This window comes from Hydra viridissima, unplaced genomic scaffold, assembly GCF_058129835.1.
Source record: "Hydra viridissima isolate aposymbiotic clone 2 unplaced genomic scaffold, HvirCarnegie_v1 scaffold_4, whole genome shotgun sequence".
Lineage (NCBI taxonomy): Eukaryota > Metazoa > Cnidaria > Hydrozoa > Anthoathecata > Hydridae > Hydra > Hydra viridissima.
The window spans coordinates 12167148-12179540 of NW_028324303.1; the positions used below are offsets into that span (position 1 = coordinate 12167148).

The following is a 12393-nucleotide window of genomic DNA, read 5'->3' on the forward strand; positions in this document are numbered from 1 at the left end:
CACCAATTGTTTTAGAAATAAATTGTCTATCTAATCTAAACAAAAACAGAAAAGTTATTTTTTATAAATATTTATCATTTACATTTACATATAAAATTTCATTTACAACATTTATGTTGTAAATGAAATTTTATATGTAAATAAAATAAATTACTTGCATGACATATTTCAACAGTAACTAAATTGTAACTTTAATGGATTGTTTTTAGATAACTAACGGTTTCTATTTTTCAAATGCAGTTTAGAAATCTTCTAACAAATTGAAGCACAGTTGTATTAATGATCAAGTAATTATTGGATTGCCATAATTAGTTGTAGTTCAATCTGGATAATTTTCCTTTTTTTTTTTATTGACCTTTTACGTCATATGAAAAATCCGACAAGCTCACTTAAAAAATTTATTATATTGGATGTCTATGAGAACTTTACTCATTGTTATGCAATTGCGTTTAAATAATTAGCGCCGGTGTAACTAGAAGGTTGCGTTGTGACGGATGAAATATTGCATTGAAGGTTAAAAGACGCAATAAAATTAATTACTTAATATAAAAATATCGAACAAAGAAGATCCGACTTGCGATATGGTGTACTCTAAAAGATTTCATTCATTATCGCCGAAGATTATCAAGAAGAATTTTAAATCTATTTTTTAAATATTTTTCAGTTTTTAGTTATTTACTAGTAAAAAAAATTTTTTTCAGCTCTTAATTGACATGGTTTTTAAAGTCACAATCTTATATTATACGATGATTCACAACATCTGTGGAAAGTTGTAATATATGTTAATATATGTTTAAAAAGAGACTTTTTTTTAAATTTTATTGCTCAACATAAATGGCAGCATATCAAAACTTATCATTTTACAACATTTAAAATCTTTTCAATGAATAGAATAAAAGTACACAAATCCAGAAAATGTCAGAAAAATCTAATAAAATATTTTTTCACTGCAAACCTAATGAATCGAAAAAAAAAAAAAAAAAACATGACAGTAGATGAAAAACAGCTAAAAGTATTTACAGCTAAAGTACAAAAGCAAATATTTAAATAATTTTTTTTTTTTAGAGAAAAAGCAAAAACTTTATAAATTCAAAATTATTAAATGGAAGATTTTTAAAACATATTTTCTCAATTTTACATTTAATCTTTCTAAACTTTAAAATGGCATCAGGAAAAGCGTTTTTAATTGTTGTCTTGTGAACACGCAAACTGACTGCTTTTCATGCTAGTTAAAGATTTTTCAAATCTATCAACAAATTTTGAGTTTTTTTCTATCATAGTTATGGTATCAGTTGAGATTTTTTAAGTTTTTTTATATTTTAAGTACAGCTTTTCCTAATTCCTCCTTTTATAGTTTAGTTCAACCAATTGCTTTGCAATGGGTTACAAACCTCTTAATGAGGTATAATGACGTTATATCTTTTAAAAGTTCCGTTGATGTCATATCCTTCATAAGATTGCGCGAGTTAAATGTCTTTTCTTCTTTTGTATATTTTTACAGGTACATATTAGGTCCAAAGTAACCTTCGAGCAAAATTTGAACGGCTTTTCTCAAATTATCTTCAGGTCAAATTATCCTCAGGTGCAAATGATGAATCTTGGAATCACCTGCAACCAATACCGAGTTAATGTATTTTCTTTTTAGCTGTCTTAAATCAGGAATCCAAAAAATATTTTTGACAAATGTTCGTTCCCCAATAGTCCGTTTGTGATCAAATACTACAAATTTTAGGCCAAGAAGAAATTTCTAAGTTATATAAATAGGGACAATCACTTTGGATTCTTTATTTTGTGTTAGTCGCTATCATTTTGTTAATGCATCACGTGCCAAATAGTGGTTTAAACATTGCAGACTTTTGAAACATCCAGGCTAAAAAACCTTAATTTGATACTATGGAAAAATTAGTTTGTTTGAAGCTTGACATTGTATTGCAAATTCATTGGTATCAGTTTGCAGAAATTCAATGAGGGAAAAATAAATTTGAGTTGTTAGGATGTGTGTCCAGATAGTCTTACTGGCGAGTGGTTGACAGATCAAGTCAAAAACTTGCATTTCATGAGTAATCCATCGAGCAAATATACATTTGTTCAATGGACAACAGTAGAAATGATCAAAATAGAAAGGATTTCAAACAAATAAGTTTCTGATTTTTTTAATATAACAATTAGGAGAAGACACTGCCAAGGAAGAAAAGTTTGATGCGAAAGTAATACAGATTAAGTTAAAGGTTTAAAAAATCTTATTTAGCATAAAAATTCAAAAACATTCTTCTCCAAAATTCCTTTTAGGAGCAGAATGTTTTGAAAAAAAAAAAAAAAAAATACGGTTAGGTAGCCCACTAGTTTAAAATAAAACTAGCTGGCACTGAAGTCAGCCAGCTAGTTTCATCGTATACAACTAGGGAACCGGTAGCTGGTAAGGGTAAACCTAAAGCAGTTAAACATATACAATTAAATTGCAATCGATAAAAAAAAAATACAAAAAGTAAAAATAACTAGACACCAAGTCCAGAACATCCCCTCGCACTTCCTTGGCGTTTCCATGGAAATGCATGCTGCTGGTGTTATCAGAGCATAATAAGCATTTAAAATTTGGTGTTAAAGTATTAATTGAAAATGTTTACGGATTGTCTTATTTAAATCGTTTTATAGTTAATTATGGTCGGTGCAATATCAGTTTGAAATTGAAAAATGAAATTTTCTCTTGTTGTTGTTTTTTGTAAGTAACTTTTTAACTAAATATCAAAGCCTAAAAAGTTGTGTTATTTTAACACTGGGGTGGGAGTTGAGGTTAGTTTTAGTCTAACTAAAATTAGTCGACTAGTTTTTTAGCTTAACTAAAATTAGTCGACTAACTTTTCAGTCTAACTAAATTTAGTCGACTAACTTTTTAGTCTAACTAAAATTAGTCTACTAAATTTATAGTCTAATTAAAATTAGTCGACTAACTTTTAAATCTAACTAAAATTAGTTGACTAAAACAAGATTTAGTGCTAAAAAAAACCTGAACAACCTACACCATGAAATTATATGAACATAATATGAATTATGACAAATAAATCAATTTAAAGACATTCATCAAAGTTTATTGTTTTTAAGAAATTTAAAGTACTTAATATAATTTGTGACAATTAGGTAATAAAAATGTTTTGTTTGTACCTAGTATTGCCCCAACTTTTCTTTTATTGAATTAAATAAAAATTGGTTAGTTAGCAGAACAACTCCGTCAAAAACAGCTGATATTTTATGCCGAAAACATTATTAGTCATTAGCCTTTTAGTAATAATTTTTAAAAGAAAAACAAAGTTGAGAGTTGAATAAGATATATGTTCAATTACACAATATAGAAATAATAAAAAACATTAATTGCCTAAATCTTATTGTTGTCATTGTAAATATCTGCGTTTTTATGAGTGTAGGACGAAATAAATTAGGTATTATTTACCTCAAAAAATCATAGCAGATATTATGTAAAGGAAATCCGAAAATGCTACTGCACATAACACACCTTTCAAAAACATGGCACCATTTTTTTTTTATGAATTTATTTCACATGCGTTTTATACTTTATAATTCACTTTAATTATAAATTGAAAAATCCGGATCTGAACCGCTTTTCATTGAAATTTAAAACAAGTACTTAATAATAACGGGGAAGTAATTAGATAAGTTTTATTACAAAATTCCAAGTGTTTATGTCGCAAACCTTTCTCCAAAAACCTGAAAAACGCTGAAAAACGAACCTTGAAACAAATGCCCTGCAGATGTAAATTGTAACTTACAGTAATTTTTAATTAAAAACATAGCCCTCAAACCACTTCACAACTAACGCATAACAAGATTTAAAAAAAAAAATTACGGGTAATAGTAACAATATATTTTTGGCAAATTAAAAATTTAGTAGACTAAATTTAGTTAAACTAAAAAGTTTTTTTAATTGTTATTGAGTTCCCTTGCAATATTCCCTGCAATATGATGCTGAATTTTTTGGCAATCTGATATTGAAGTTTTTATAATTCAAACAAATATCTACTGCGAAATTCTGGCTAAATATAGTGTCAAAGGTTTCTCTTAATTCTATATGCATCTTATTTCATAAGGTGTAGTAAAACATCTTGTTTGTTTATATAAGGAATATAACTTTGTTTCCGCCATTTTTTGATAAATGTTGTTAAAAACACGTGGTGAATAAAACTGTCGGATCTAAAGTGTCATTTGGTAACTTTATATGCCAGTAAAAGCACCATTTCCAAACATTTTTAATCGCTTTAAAATGTCAGTTTACGAGCCAAATTCTTATCATTTGCAAGAGATTTTACTTTACGCGTTCAATTCAAAGAAATGTGCGGCTGAGGCTCATTGAATGCTCACGGATACGTATGTTGAGGCAGCTATTAGTGAAAAAACCTGTTCTTAATGGTTTCAACGCTTCAAGAACGGTGATTTCAAAGTCGAAAACCGGCATTTCGGTGGGAGGAAAAAGTGTTTAAAGATGACGAGTTGACAACTTTACTCAACAAAGACTAGTGCCAAACCCAAGAGGAGTTGGCAGAATCATTGCATGTGACTCAACCAGACATTTCCAAGCGCCTCAAAGCCCTCGGAATGGCTCAAAAGCAAGGAAAATAGGTGCTATACGAGTTGAAGCCGAGGGATGTTGAACGGCGTTTGTTTGTTTGTAAACAGCAGCTTCAAAGGTGACGACTAAAGGAATTTCTACACCGTATTGTGATAGGGGGAAAAAAAATGGGTTCACTACGATAATTCCAAGCGTAGAAAATTATGAGGCTTTCCCGTCGACACATCGGCACATTTCCACATTTCCACATCGACAACCAGACCCAATATTCATGGCTGCAAGGTTATGCTCTGTCTTAGTGGGACCAGTTCGATGAAGTGTACTAAGAGCAGCTAAAACCGAGTGAAATCATTACTGGCGAATGATATCAATCTCAACTGATGCGTTTGAGACTGACACTAAAGGAAAAATGACCGCAATTCTAGAAAAGGCACGACAAAGTGATATTGCTGCATGATAATACTAGTCCCCACGTGGCGCGACCAATAAAAACGTACTTGGATACGCTGAAATGGGAAGTTCTACCAAACCCGCCGTATTCTCTTGACATTGTTCCATCTGATTATCATGTTTTGAAAAATTGGATTGATTCGTGGATCGCCTCAAAGGATGATGAGTTCTTTCGACGCGGGATTCGATTGCAGCCGGATTGATGGGAAAAAGTTGTGGTGAGCGATGGACAATAATTTGGAGCATAAATGCACTTTCAATTTTTGAAAGTAAAGCCTTAAATTATACGAAAGCAAAGTTATACACCTAATATATCTAAAATGTAGCCCAAATGTTGCAACCTTTTATTTTTTTTAAATAAAATTTATTTTAAAAAATGAAAATTAAATTTGGTAGTGCATTCTAATGTTAGTTTTTAAGATAAGGAAGGCAAATGATTGAGTTAAAATTTTGAAAGGCTAACAAAGTTGATGAACTTTTCTTAGCTGCTGTTGGTTATGTTAACAAAAATGACTTTTTGCTTTTTATATTGAAAATTATTTGAAAAGTTTTGTTTTTATAACTCACAGTCCGAGTTCTCAAGTTCTTAAGTGGATCAAAGAATTAGAATACAATACTGGAAATTTATTTTCTGAGTCAACAAAGATTGTTTCAAAAAGCAAATTTAAAGACAATTTATGGCTGTTTACAGAAGTTTTTGTTGATAATGGCTGACTTATTTATTGAATGATCTTCAAAGGATTAGTTATTTCATTTTTTTGGGACTAACTATTAAATTATGTAAACGTGCTTTTAAACAACAAGGAAATTTGATAACTTCATTTTTCTTGTGTAAACTTCACAAGAAGTTGTGTCAGGCTGAAGTGTTGCTCAAAAATTTTAAATTCTTTTTCTTTTTTAAAAAAGTGTTTTTCTTTTTAAGACCTTAATTCCTTTAATAAAAAACGTTATTTTTGTTAGACTTTCCATTAAACTGTGAAGAAAATTCTACATATTAGCATGAGGTGATACAGCTGCAGGTAATGTTTCTTCTCAAGGTACCACTGAAATTAAGGCTCATATCAGCCAGATATTAACATCTCCGTTAAGGGAAAACTTAAAACTGGTTGCTCAAGAAATTACAATTAAAATTAGAAATGCCTGCGACGCTAAGCTACTAACAATAAAGTTCAGGGATGACACAACAAGAATTAATTGTGAAAGTAAGGAAGCAAGACACTCATGGTGTTTTAGAAAAACAACAAGTAATCTGCTTTTACATAGCTGCTTAAAATTCTGAGTGTATCCAGGGTCTAAACCGTGTTGTTTAATTTTGTGGAGAATCCAGTTCATTTTCTGGCTCGCAGACACCAACATCTAAACAATCGGTATCTTAGTAGATGTGAGATTTAAGAAAAACGGCTGAATTGCAAACAACTACTCTAGCTTGGATTCACTTATTGAATTGTCTTTAACCCAGCAAGCATAACCATACGGGAATTCCAAACGGGATTTGGCCGCGGGATCTACTCGGGAACCATATGGGTGGGATATAAAAAAAGAACGAAAAATCTTTCGGCTGTTTTTTCCTCATATTGATGTATTTTAAATCATTTTAATTTATAGATTTTTTTTTTAATTAGATCATTATGTATATATACATATATATATATATGTATATATATATATATATATTTGGTCTAGGAATTAATTCGTGCGGCTTGACAAGGGATTACGAAACTAGCTTATTGTCTCAGCGTTTCGTTTCACTGTTATTGATCACTGTTATTGCGCATCATTTTCATTATAAATCATTTGATTTAAGCGTAAACAACACTCTTTTTAATTTAAATGATAATGTCGATTTTTATTCCTGATAAAGTGTTTTTGCGGGGGATTCTTCTTCATTACTTTAACATGAAGAAAAGTGCTACAGAAAGTCATCGTATTTTGGTTGAAGTTTATGGTGACCATGCTCTAGCTGAGCGAACGTGTCAGAAGTGGTTTGCACGGTTTAAAAGTGGTGATTTTTGTTTGGAAGACTAAGAGCGACCAGGACAGCCGAAAAAATTTGAAGATGCAAAATTGGCAGCATTGCTCAATCAGGATTCTTGTCAAACGCAAGAGGACCTTGCAAAATCATTAGGAGTTGAACAATCAACATTTTCCAGACGCTTCAAAGCCATGGGTATGATTCAAAAAATGTCTCATTGGGTTCCACATGAAATGAAAGACAGAGACGCGGAAAGAAGAAAGACCATTTGTGAATTGCTGCTTGAAAGACAGAAAAGAAAAGGATTTTTGCATCGAATTGTTACTGGTGATGAGAAATGGATTTATTACGAGAATCCTAAACGAAAAAAGGCCTGGGTAAAGCCAGGTGAACCAGGTCCATCACAACCCAAACGGAATATTCACTGTGCAAAGGTTATGCTGTGTATATGGTGGGATATGAAAGGTGTGGTGTACCATGAGCTTCTGACACCTGGTGAAACTATTAATGGAGAACGTTATCGACGACAATTTATGCATTTGAAGCAAGCTCTGGTCATAAAACGACCAGATTGGGGTAACAGACATGATAAACTCATTTTTCAGCATGATTACGCTCGACCACATGTCGCAAAACCTGTCAAAAACTATTTGGAAAATGTCGGATGGGAAGTGTTACCCCACCCGCCGTATTCTCCGGACATTGCTCCTTCTGACTACTACTTGTTCGATTGCATAACGATTTGATTGGACAGCGCTTCAATTCTTCAGAAAATATCGAAATATGGGTCTCTGATTGGATCACTTCTAAGGATGAAGCATTTTTTCGACACGGAATTCGTAAATTGCCGGAAAGATGGGCAAAAGTAGTGACTAGCGATGGACACTATTTTCATTAATGTATTTATCCATTTTGTATAAACCTTCAATTTTCAAATAAAAACCGCACGAAATTATTCATAGACCAAATATATATATATATATATATATATATATATATATATATATATATATATATATATATATATATATATATATATATATATTTATCTTAAAAGTTATTTAGAATGACCAGAATTCGCGTGTGCGACTTTAACAAAGTTCTGTTGCTTTTATAAAATTAGCTTTTGACCAATGTTCGCTTCTATTTTGCGGAATTGTAGAAAACATAAGAGTAAAAAATCAAGCTTCAAGTTTGAAATTGATTTGCATTCTTTTTTTTCTCAAACCAACTGCTAATTCATAACTATTTTAATAAATAACGTTAATTTGATCATTTTGTATAAAAGAGTGCATAAAGTTGCTTATGATAACTAAAATTATTTAAAATGTCAGGTGGCTTTCAATGTCATCGAGGATCATGAAGATCAAATAAAAACTACAAAGCGCGAGAACAGTGTTATATTTTGTCACGATGAATAGAAAACCAATGATGAGGCTCACAAAGTTTAGTGTTAGTATAGAATTTACGTAATATCTACACAGGTCTAATCAACCAACTCAATTAAATAGAGATGTTAAAGAACTTCATAATTCAATTAGCTAATATGTTGATTGGCTAAAGAGATTGTTTTTGTCTCTAAAAAAAATTGAGTTCTGCCCGCTTAGCTTTCACAGTCAAAGCTTGAAGGAAGAGATTACATTAGGTCCAAATAAGTTTAATAAGTAGCCTAGTTCTAGGTACCATTTAAAAAAAGAGTTGCATCGAAATTTCCAATATTCTTGTTTAATCAACTCAAATTCGATGCTTAGTTTACAAAAAAAACATGGGGGATATTTTAACACGGGGGAAGTTCATATACATTTTAGTCCCAAGATACGTTGGTATTTTTTAGTCTCCGATGTTGAATTTATTGAAATACATATAAATATATATACATATATATATATATATATATATATATATATATATATATATATATATATATATATATATATATATATATATATATATATATATATATATATATATATATATATATATATATATATATATATATATATATATATATATATATATATATATATATATATATAAGGTATCAACATATCTTCAGCAAATATCAAAGATACCAACTTCCTCTCTTCTTTTTTCATAATACTTGTCAAAAGTATTCTGATATTCAAAAGTATTCTGATATGAAATCTTCTGATATGAAATCTTGTTATCATGGTATAAAATCTATCTATAATGGTATAAAGTCTAATTATAATAATAAAAAATCTAATTGTAAAATGAAAACGGTAAAAAAGTGTTTCTGAAAAATAATTTATAACACTTTCTTGTTGTTTAGTGGTAAAGTTGTTTAAAAGACAGAAAACTTAAAAAGCTGTATGGAGTACTAAAGTTTTGAATTTAGATTAAAACTAACGTTATGTAGAATATTAGCACTGAAAAATATTTAACAAAACTAAAAGAATCCTTTTGTTTAGATTATGATAAATAACTTAATTAAATCAGTTGTGCTGAATCTAAAAATCTTTAAAAATCTTTAAAACTAATTCCTATTATTGAAAAAATCTTTTCATTATTTTTATTATGGCAAGGAAACCCATGCCATAAATTATTTCTATGAAATTGCTTCATGTGAGTTCAGTTAACTGTAAGTTCTAAACAAAAAAAGATTGATATAATTAAAGTATTTTTAGATATTAGATATGTTTTGTAAAAAACCCTAAAGAAAAAACAAATGCATTTTTTCCGGACCTTTCAAGTTTTCTCTTTATCCTGTTTAGCATAGCGTTACCCTGTCGACTAATTTATATAAAGCTTAAAAGTAAGATATCTTTGTGTTTTTAACGTTATATAATCCAAAGATAATTAAGTTCAAAAATGTAGCTCAGCCACTGCAGATACCAGTAATTAAGGCATAAAAATCAAGATATTAACCCAATCAAAAAAAAAAGCGAAGTTGTGTAGATATATAATTTACAAAAGCAATCCAATTCTATCATTTTTTATTTAACGATTAGGCGTTAGCGAGAGGTTTACGAAACACGAGGTTTTAAACAGCCACGATTCTCATAAAAGTTTTTTTTGCAGGTGAAAAAACGTTGTAAATGATTAGGAAAAAAGTATTAAAAAAAAATTTAAAAAATGAGCCTTTCAAACAACATCTTTTTAAAAAAATAATATGTTAGATATTTGTTTATGGGTTGAGTACTCTACATAATATAAATTATTCGCGACTTTGAGTAAAATGAAGTCTTTTTTTTAAAAGACGTTTGAAGATGGATTGTAGAATGTATCAAATGATTCATTTGAATGAACCATTAGAATAAAATCTTAAGTGAAAGTCACCCGATATAACATTAATCTATTATAGTATTCTAACGAATTCAAATTCAAAAAGCTGTTATTAGCAAAGCTTCAATATTGAATTTTATAGCTACTAAAAAAAAAAACCCTGATTTTCTTTATGTCCTTGTGCAGTCCGGTTTTTTAAAAAAATGTTTTTATTTTAATGTATTTAAGTAATATCAGGATTGATTTACTGATTTAGCAGCTTTGAAGTTTGTTTTGATGTTTTTGAAGAAATTTTCGATGAAAAAACATGTACAGATCTTAGATTTTTTTATTTTAAAAGATTAAATTAATTTAAAAGCACAATTTGAATTGTTAGCTGGTTAATTGCCACAAAATGTTCGTCTACCTATTACTAACCCCAATGTGAAGTATCTTTTAAAAGTAATAAAAAAAGCCAGCCCTTTTTTTCATTTTCTGATCAGAAAGCTTTTTGAGTATAACCGTAAACATTAAAAACAACTTACTTTAGACAACTGATGCCCACGATTTGCTTCAACTGAAAATATTTATTATTAAAAAGATTTCTTTAGAAATTTCAATGTTTTATATTTATTTGCATAACTCAAAAATTCTGGGTTGTAATTATATAATTAGCACAAGTGTATCTACGAATGAATTCTGAAATGAGTTCAAGAGATAATAGGGGAGTTAAAATCCGACATATGACGTCATAAATCTCTCTAAATAAAACTACAAAGAAATGCCGTTTTATTTCAAGTTATGAAATGGCGTATCTTAAAGTAAATCAAAAATAAAATGACAAATGTTAGAATTAAACCCTACCGTGAGTACCAATATACTTATTGACCAACGAGCTCGTTGTCGCCACTCCACTTGAAAAAAAGTTTTTGAGAGAGCTTATATCTGTCAATTGCGGGATGTAAATTCAATGAGGTAGCCTGCAAAAGTAAAGGCTTTACTTTTTAATTCTTTCTAAAAAATAAAATCACTTATTAAAATTGCTGCAAATGACGTCATTAAAAAAACTATTAAAATTGCTGGAAAGTTTTTTAAATGATCTTTTTATCGGCAGTAGCTTAATATTAATTGTAAAAATTTCATAATAATCTTTAAATAAAGCGGATTAAACAAAATAGATTCATTGAAGCCTACTGTCGACGGATAGGAATAACCGGGAAAAGAGAAAAAATTTCAGTTATTTGTTTAAACCAAACACAGCAATCAACAACAAAAACTTAATAATAAAACTATTTAGATAAATTAAAGCAAATTGTTCACTCACTGTCTCTAGTTTCGTTGTTATAATCGAGAAGTAATTGTAACTGTGAGAAAACCCTAGTAAGAAATACTGAACACTTAATGCTATAACGCTTAAGTTGAGTGTTATGGTATTAAGTGCTAACTCTGTTATTGTATTAAGTGTTTAGTGACTTAAAACTGTAACACTTAATGCTATAACACTACAGAAAATGTCAATCTTTAGGTGAGTTTATCGTGCAACTGAATAAACTCCTTGCTGGTTTTCTTTCAAAAAGTTACTTTGTTAACGCTTTATCTAAAAAAAAATAAGAACATAACTATTTTTTCGCCTTTTATAATAGTTATAAAAAGGAAGATACTAACCGCGTGCCTAAATGAGCCAAGCCAAAAACAAAAATGTCGATTAATTTCAATCGGTGAACTGTGTTAAGCACAATGAGCATAATACAGCTCACTAAATCTTCCGTTTTTTAATTTTTGCATAAGTGACTGTGTGCTCGGAGCATCTCGTTTAACCTCGCAGTGAAACTCTGTTCTGAAAATCTTAATTCCAAGTTTAAAGATACCTGTAATATACCTGTAATAAATAACCCTCGTTAATTTTGTTAAAGATATTTTCTTTATTAAATTTTTTTAATTAACTTTAAACTTATAATTGGATTTTTATTTATCTGTATTCTTTTTTTATACCTGGAAATTCTTTTAGAAATATTTCCAGACACGTAAATCATCTGCTTAAGATACTCAATAACAACAAATTGTAATATTACTTTTTGATTTAAATTTATGACAATCGTGACTTTAAACTAACCCTCCTCTAAGGGAAGATATGGAAGATGTAATAGGCACACAATTAACAAAAAAC

General features: G+C 29.5%; 1 long non-coding RNA gene across 4 annotated transcripts; it reads right to left on the reverse strand.

Moving 5' to 3' along the window:
* Nucleotides 1-3: 3 nt before the first annotated feature.
* Nucleotides 4-12055, reverse strand: LOC149889943 (uncharacterized). Of its 4 annotated transcripts, none has more exons than XR_016452180.1 (5): nt 11892-12055; nt 11551-11603; nt 11091-11206; nt 10772-10803; nt 1335-1608 (listed from the first exon to the last, which is right to left on the reverse strand). It is a non-coding gene; the product is annotated as an uncharacterized LOC149889943 (long non-coding RNA). The 4 variants fall into 4 exon arrangements; XR_016452177.1 differs by having other exon boundaries at nt 11091-11240; XR_016452178.1 differs by lacking the exons at nt 1335-1608; nt 10772-10803 and adding an exon at nt 4-35 and having other exon boundaries at nt 11091-11240.
* Between the last annotated feature and the right edge of the window lie 338 nt (nt 12056-12393).